This window comes from Cyprinodon variegatus, unplaced genomic scaffold, assembly GCF_000732505.1.
Source record: "Cyprinodon variegatus isolate N-32 unplaced genomic scaffold, C_variegatus-1.0 Scaffold157, whole genome shotgun sequence".
Classification (NCBI taxonomy): domain Eukaryota; kingdom Metazoa; phylum Chordata; class Actinopteri; order Cyprinodontiformes; family Cyprinodontidae; genus Cyprinodon; species Cyprinodon variegatus.
The window spans coordinates 203,815-212,212 of record NW_015150610.1 but is presented as its reverse complement, the minus strand read 5'-3'; positions in this window follow the sequence as shown (position 1 = coordinate 212,212).

Genomic DNA, 8,398 nt, shown 5'->3' with positions numbered 1-8,398 from the left:
GTTCTCCAACCTCCAGGACAGCAGCATCTGGGACTCTTTGGGCAGAGCCTGCCACATCTTGTTGTCCAGGAGTTGGTGGATGCTTTGGTCCAGGTCTGGGAGAAAATGTCTCAGGAGACCATCCACCACCCCATCAGGAGCATCCCCAGGTGTTTTAGGGAGGTCATACAGGCAATACTGAGCCTCATTTTGACCTGTTTTGAGGACATTACATCAAAGTTGGAATCGGTTTGTAGTGTTTTTTCCCGCTTTAATTTTGTGTGCGTCTCCAAATCCAGGCCTCCATCGGTTGATGATCAGTATTTTTAATCATGATTTTTGTGTGATTTTGTTGTCAGCACATTCAACTTTGTACACAACTAAGTATTCAATGATAATGTTTCATTCATTCAGACCTAGGATGTGTTATTTGACTGCTCCCATTTTTTTCTGAGCAATGTATATTCAATATATTCATTTAAATATGGATTGTTGCATAAACTCAGTGTGATTCATTCTCAACCGCTGAAGTCCCGGAAGAACAGGCAGGAGATCAGAGGTAGAAAGAGGTAATGAAGGGAAACCCGGGATGGTGTCAGGAATCAGTTCTAGGTTTGGTATCTCTCTCTCACTCTCACTCACATGGACAATTGGAGGGCACAAGTAATCATTCTTCTGTCATGATAGATGTTGATAGTAGTTGTAGATACAACATTGGAGTTCAAATATCTTGGAGTCTTGTTCACAAGTGAGGGGAGAATGGAGCAGGTGATCAATAGATGGATTGGTGAAGATACTATTATTATGCAGAAGCTGCTGCAGTCTGTTGTGGTAAGGAAAGAGCTAAGCGAAAAGTCAAAGCTTTTAATTTACTGGTCAGTCTACATTTCTACCCTGACCTACCGAAAAGGAAATCTTGACCATGACCGAAAGAACAAGCGGCTAAAATTAGCTTTCTCTGAAGGGTGGCTGGACAAATCCTTGAAGAGGAGGGAGAGGTTCAAAGTAGACCTGTTGCTCCTCTACATCCAGAGGAATGAGCTGAGGACACCTGACATTGTTTTTGGATGACCATTGTGGGACTGTCCCAGGAGGTGCTCCAGGCACATCTCACCAGGAGACCCAGGGGACAACCCAGGACACATTTGAGTGACTAGGTTCCTCGGCTGGCCTGAAAGTGCCCTGGGCGTCCTACAGCAGAGCTGGGGGAGGTTTCTGTTGAAATGGAGGTCTTGGAGTCTGTTAAAATTGTTGGCTATCCCAGTCCCAGATAAAGCGGAAGATGACGGTGAGGTGTAAAAATTGCCTGATCTGTTAGTTTTACTCAATTAATTTAGAAATCATCTATCCATTTTCTCCCACTTCATCCATAATGGTTGTGGTAGTGCTGGAGCCTATCTCGGGCATTCTATGGGTGAAAGGAAAGGTGCAATATTTTTCTATTCTCCATTTATCCAAAAGCAAATTATATTAGTGCATGGGGGATCGTCAAACAAAATTGGGTTTCATCAACATATACAAGAATTCACTCTCAAACACCAGGTAGACACTAAATAATGAGCAGCATTGAGAAGGAGTTAGTGGTTGGTATGGTGTTTTCTGCTGTTTGACTTATGTCTCAAAAGCAGATCAATGTTGATCCCCTTTATTCTTTCTTCATACCTCTCATACTGTGCATACTTACCTAACAGGATTTTCTTGCTGACATTGGGTAAGACAGACATTTTAGCTTCATAAACACTAGACTCAATGGTTTACATATTTCTAGACTCAATGGTTTACATATTTCACTAGATAATACATTCAAAACATCTAAACAAGCCAGTTTGTTTTCAATCAGATCACAAAGCTATGGGAATGGCATTTAAGGTAATTCTGTCAAAAAATGAACCTGACACCTGTTGAATTCCAACAAAGAGTTTGCCCAATATGAAGCAGGGGTTGCCCAAGGATTTTCAACCAAAATTGAAAAGCAGCAAGTCAAAGAGAAAATGTTCAAATGTAGCAGTAAGCAATAATTTTATGAGGATTTTTTTAAAAGAACTTTCAGGCAGTTGGTTTATGGAGGATCATATATATCATCAATGAGCTAAAGGGGGAAAACGCGGTAAAAAAGTGGCACACAGCCGGGAACACAGAATTACAGTATTACACAATCTTTGTACATCTATCTCCATTTTTCTCATCTCCTTTCCATTAAAGCTAACATCTAAGTTTAATAAGCACAGTTCTGACGGCAAACTATCAAACATATCAAAGGAAAATACGTGCTAAATTGTTTTTGAACAATCTTCAGCCTAGTGCTTATTCAACCTAGCAATGCTTCAGCTAGGCTGAGAGTGTTCTATTTTAATTTCAATGCAGTTGATGTCAACATCACCATCTGATGGTGTAGAAAAGGTATTCCAACATTTTGATTGGAATGTCCAAGACTATATTTATATCTCAAAAACGAAACTCAGTGGTAAAGAAGAAGAATGAGGTAGGTTAGTCTGTGATCTAAATCACGAAATACTACACTGTTCTATTTCCTGCTAACACTTATGCTTTTCTATTGAATAACAAAAAAGATTATTTACAACAAGTGTGGTGCACGATATATGACTAATGACATCAGCATCAGATGTTGCCTATTTTTCAACATTTCGGTGTGATAGGGTAAAATGGGCCAATATTACCAACATGAACGGAGTAAAAAACATTTATAAAGCTATCTAAAAATCTACTTTTGCTTGCAAACAATGTAGAATTGTATTAATTTGCTGACATTACAGCAGTTAAAACGAGAGGGAAAAAAAGGCTTTTCAAAAGTTACCAACCAATTTTGGTCCAAACTAACAGCAATTTTAGATTTGTTTGTTGATTTAAATTTTTTTTAGTAGAGCATCTTAAAATCAGATAACAACATAACCTGATCAAATGATTGGCCAAACGATCTGAGGGGTATCCTCAAAATGAGCTGATGCTTGATTTGAATATATATATATACTAGAATTTACAAACCTGTTGACTTGGAGTCCTCAAAGGACAGAAGACAGAATTAGAAAGAACTAGTTATGGTTCTTTCAGTATCTTTTAAAAAAGAAAGCATTATTAGAATAAATTATTGAGGTTTAAAATATTACGTTCTTGTTGAAGCTGCTTCTGGAAAAGGTTAGTGACCCTGCCTTGCTGGTTTTATATCTGTGCTTTAGGCTCCTCTTGGCAGTAACTCTTTTTCCTCTATGAATTGCATTTGAACTCCAACTGCATTACCTTGTCTTTCACTCTATGGCACAGGGCTGTAGTATGACATGAAAACTATACTCCCCATGGGTAAATCAGTCATATTTGCACAGCTGGTCCACACTGCATGGATAGACTTGAGCGTTTGGACAACTAAACAATGTTAATTTGAAACCTATTAACATTCAGCTTTAGTTTGAGTCGACAGAGAGATACTTCCAACAAGTCCTGAGAGCAACATTAGTTTCCTGTTAGGATGGCTTAGCTTTATTTCCATCTCCTGCTTCACTGTAACCTACTACAAAATATAGAATACAATGCAGAAAAGATAATCAGTTTGTTTTCTTGTATTTTATATTTTCCACATGTCTAGAGCAGGTAAGTGTCTAGGGCAGTATTTTCATTTCTTTTTTTTTTTGTTATCGTTTCTAAGGTAATAATTCTTCCTTTAATTGAATCTGTCTGGAGCTTAATAGCTTGATCCTGATGGATTAAGATGGTTTCCTGTCGCCCTAACCCCCAAAACACATAAACTAGTACAGACCGGACTCAAATAGGTATGACCTAAACTGTTAAAATAACCCAGGGTCACAATTCGAAGTGTTCAATTGGTCAGCACCAAAAGGGAGCTTAAAGGAACCTTGTTATGTACTATGACTATTAGAAAAACTCAAAAACATATATTGATCTTTAAGTAAACAATAAATGCCAAGCGTTTACCCTGATAGTGTTCACTTTGTTATTTTTAAGGCTGAGCAAATTTTTGCACTAGTGGCAATCAGAAGACATAAAAGTCATCATCTATCAGCAGATGGAAAATTTAAACAATGGTGAATATCATACACATTACATACAGTATAAACTTTTCTGTACCTCTAACTAAAAGCAAAAGCATTGCTATCACTAATCAGTGATGCCATACTCATACATTACCTTGGCAACAAATTGAAAATGCTTTTATAGCTTTAGCTCCCGCTTCTGTGAACAGCAATGTTCATATTCTATTCAAAACACCACTTATATCCAGTTCCTCCTACTATCTAACATTTTAACGCTATTTAACACTTGAAGTAGGACTTTTCCTATTGCTGGTCTTGCTGACTCCCTAGGCTCAGTTTTTTCCAGACATAAGTGACCATCACTTCTTATGTTTTACTTATGTGATAGTGTCTGCCCATTTTGTGTTTTGGGTTACTTGTCCCTTTGTGTCTCTCCTACTCTGCTTTTGTCTGGTCTCTATCAAGACACACATAAAAAGAGGTGGCATGCAGAGGTGTGGCCGAATCATTTCAAGACTCAGTTCCTGCTACAGAGAGAGCTTTTCCTTAATGCCTGGTTTCTGTGCAAGACACTGTTTTAGATTCAGAGGGTGCTTCTGCCTCAGATTGGGTTCCTGGTCTGATCAGTCATTTTATTTTATTTAAATAAATATTGTAAATGGTTGATTTCCTCCTTTACTGTTGCTGCTCCTGATCCAGAGCATTAAACAAGCAAACAAACAAACAAACGAAAAAACATAACTTTTAAACATGCTTTTTTGCCCCTCACCTTTTTTGCAGGCTCCTTTGATATTTTATTGTCCCAATATATTTTAGTTTAGTCATCTTTGTTGGATTGTTTTAATTTAATCTGGGTTGTCTTCTGTCATGCTGCATTCATTTGTGCCGTCCTGTAGATTTTTTTTTTTTTTTTTTTGTATTAATATGAATCAACTATTGTTATTTTTGACCATCAAAATATGTTTGAAGCACAGTATCCCTCTATCCTCTACCATTTATCAATCCCCAATTTGTGACCAAATTGACCACAGATTTTTTTGGGGCATCAGTTAGCACTGAAAAATACTAAAAGACACCAAACCTGTTGCAGCAGTTTATTTTACAATTTAGGAAATCACTTTGCATCACTTTGCATGTGGGAAATGTTCACTAGCATATTCTTCGTCGATGGATTTGCACACTTTGGCCATTTGAATTTGATCTGCATATTGAAGAAGACATACACACAAAAGATGACGAAGATCATAAAAAGAAGGATGAAGATCAGCCCCATATGCTAATTTGTACCTCTGGAAATGCTGCCTTGTTATGTTAAAAATAGACAAAGGCGCTTTGTTTGCTACAAAAAGCGAAAAAACAAAGCATAAAACACAAAAATACATTTTTATCTAATCAGAGTGGGCTAATGGCATTTGTAAAGTCACAATATTTACATAGAATTAACTTCATGGAATTTGAAACCAAGCTCAAAATCGAGATTAGCAATTCAAGATCAAGGAAGGACAGAGTAATAATAGAGAGGTTTAAAAAAAAATCTATAAGTTTGAGAAACATAGATGAAAAAGGACACATTAGAATGTAAAAAAATCCAGACCTTGATGTCAGTGAAATATTTATGTATGACAACTACCTTTTAAGGATTTTAGTTATTTGTTCCTGTGATGATTTCATATTGTAAACATTTTTTCCTTTATAAATATGTGGTGTGCACTTTGAATCTGAGTGTGTGATTTTTGGCACTGAGAGGTGTTTGCTGCAATCTTATCTATCTGGAATTTGTTTAGACTGAGATCAGCCTTTTATTATGGAGTCCACAAGGAGAAATCACAAACAAAGACTTAATTTAGGAGACAAATCAGCTCCCTGTTCAGCTGAAAATTAATTGTTTTCCTCTTTTGTACTTGCTTCTTGTCAGGTGTGGGCAAAATCTACATCAAGCAGGCAGGTAGGCAAAAAGCCATTCTACAGGTTCAGGTTAAATAGGTGTTTATACAAAACCATCTACCATTTGTTCGGTTTGAGTTGCCAGTAAAAATCACCTGTATTTATGACAGGTCATGGCTCATATGTTCTGTGCAATCAGCAGAAGAGAAACATTTTGCCAAAAGACCATTAGGACTATGTTGAATGTTTTTATTTGATTAAGTGAACGAGCATTCATATATTCTCATTAAGATGGTCAATAACTGAATGACATTAAAGTATAAAACTGTGCAGTAAGTTTTTTTATTCTGCTTGAAACACATTTTAGGCTTTAAGTATACTGTTTCTCTTCATCATTTTTGTAGAAAAAACAAACTGATTACTTTGTTTTTTCTAAAACAAAATAATTATTGTAATCATCAGAAACATTTAGTGAGTGTGTTGAAAGTAAGTTAGTTAAGCGTGGTCAAATAAATAAAATTTGCCATTTCTAAATCTGTTTGTTTTCATTTTCAATTAGTGCTTATGGTAAACAAAACAAAAGTGTTTCTATGACTGCTATGAGTCAATGTGTTCTGTGACTGTCAACAACATTGCTCTCACTCTGATCCCACATCATGTTTGGATCACTCATTCGCATTTTCTGTGCATTCACCAGAGACCACGGTGTCAAAGGTTGCAAGTGTAAGGATATATCACAGCGCAACCCCCATCAAATAAAGTAACCATGAAATTTAGACAAGGTGTGGTATCAGGCATCACAAGCGAGCTAATCGACAAATTCCTCTCAACGCTTGGAATGCAGAGATCGAAGAAAGCCTGCTGGATTCTCCTGTAATCAAAGGAAACATTCCTGCAGGTGTTGAGGCAAGAGGTTTCTTTGGAGTAAAACAAAAAAAGAATTATCACATATTAATATTATTCCACTTTATTTAATAGCAACAATTTACAGCAAATTTTATTGTGGCATACATTACAAAACCAGAAAAAAAAACTATATCTACAAAAGTGCAAATCAGCTTTGACTTAATTAGTGTCAATCAGATTGATTTAAATACAGTCCAATCATAGAGTAACTTAAAAAACTTTAGGACCCACAGTCCTATTGAATATCAATCTAACCAGATAAATTTAGATGGTTATATAATGTCAGCTAATTAAAAGTTATCTATAATGCAAGATCTAGCAGATTGTTCTGAGTCCCTGGATTTACAACATTTTACCTTTCCGTCATTTCCATTTTTTTCCTAAGTTTTAAACTTTAAAACAGCAAACAAAGGAAGTGAAAAAAACTGTACAAAAATAAATGTCTCAAACAAAAACAAAAAATTAAACACCAAAAATGTGTTAGAAAGATTACAAAAAGAAGCACTATCCCATTGTTGATCGGTGTTTCTTTAATTTGTATGAAAAACTTAACAGCTGTTATAAAACATTGCAATTATACCTGCAAATTCTTGGTTTACAAAGTTATATGCTTAAAAGAAATCTTGTTGGTTTTAGCTTGCCAGATACTTATTAGATGATCAAGTAAAAATTATGTACATATGATAAAATACAACACATACAGTCATTTATTCTAAATTATCATTATTTTAATTATTAAAATGACCAAAACTGTGTATCCGTTCCTGTTTTACCCCTATTGGGATAAATAGATGTTGTTGTGCCTTGTATAATTGCATGAATCCACATTGAACAATACAGCCTTATATAGATAGTTTTTATTACTGTAACTCGCTCAGATGACTTGCACTGAATAGTATCAGTCAAGGCATATATGGAGCATATTCTCCACCTATGCATCCAATATGCATTTGGGTAGCAAGGAAGTGTGCTACCCAAATGGTAGCACACTTCCAGATGGTCATAAGTCATGGTCGTGGATTGATTCCTGTCTTTTTCTGCCTATAAAGCTGCTGTGTGCACTACCTTTACTTTCTGCTCCCTCTGCTCCACAAAAAAAATAAAGTCTGAGTGGTTACACCTGCAGCCGTTCCAATTACTGGGAGATGCTTCACCTCTATGCTGCACCGTGTATTCCTTGGTCTCCTAGTGGGCAACTGCCCGATTCTTAAAAGTTGTTAATGTTAGTAGACAATTCAGCAATGAGAAAAATACTCAACCTAGTAAGTGTGACTCTAGATTTTTCTGTAATATCATGTATGTTGTTTTTTTTAACCTCCTGTTAGTGGATTCCATATTCCCCTCTTGTCTAGCCCTTCTGAAAACCTCTGCCCCAAGAACTCAGGCCAACTAGAACCGCCCCGCTTGTGTTAACCCTGTCTTGCCCCATTAAGATTTTGATCCATTCATCACTAAGCTGATTCACAGCTGGAAGCTTCTTCCCAGCTCTTTTTTTTGTTAGTCCGAAAATACCACTCTACACCTCCTGTCTTTGGGAAAGCAATGCCAGAAGTGAAAAACCAACTGAGAATATGAAATAGTGAAAAGCATCCTCCTCTCGTTCTGTATGGAGGAGGTAGATTTTA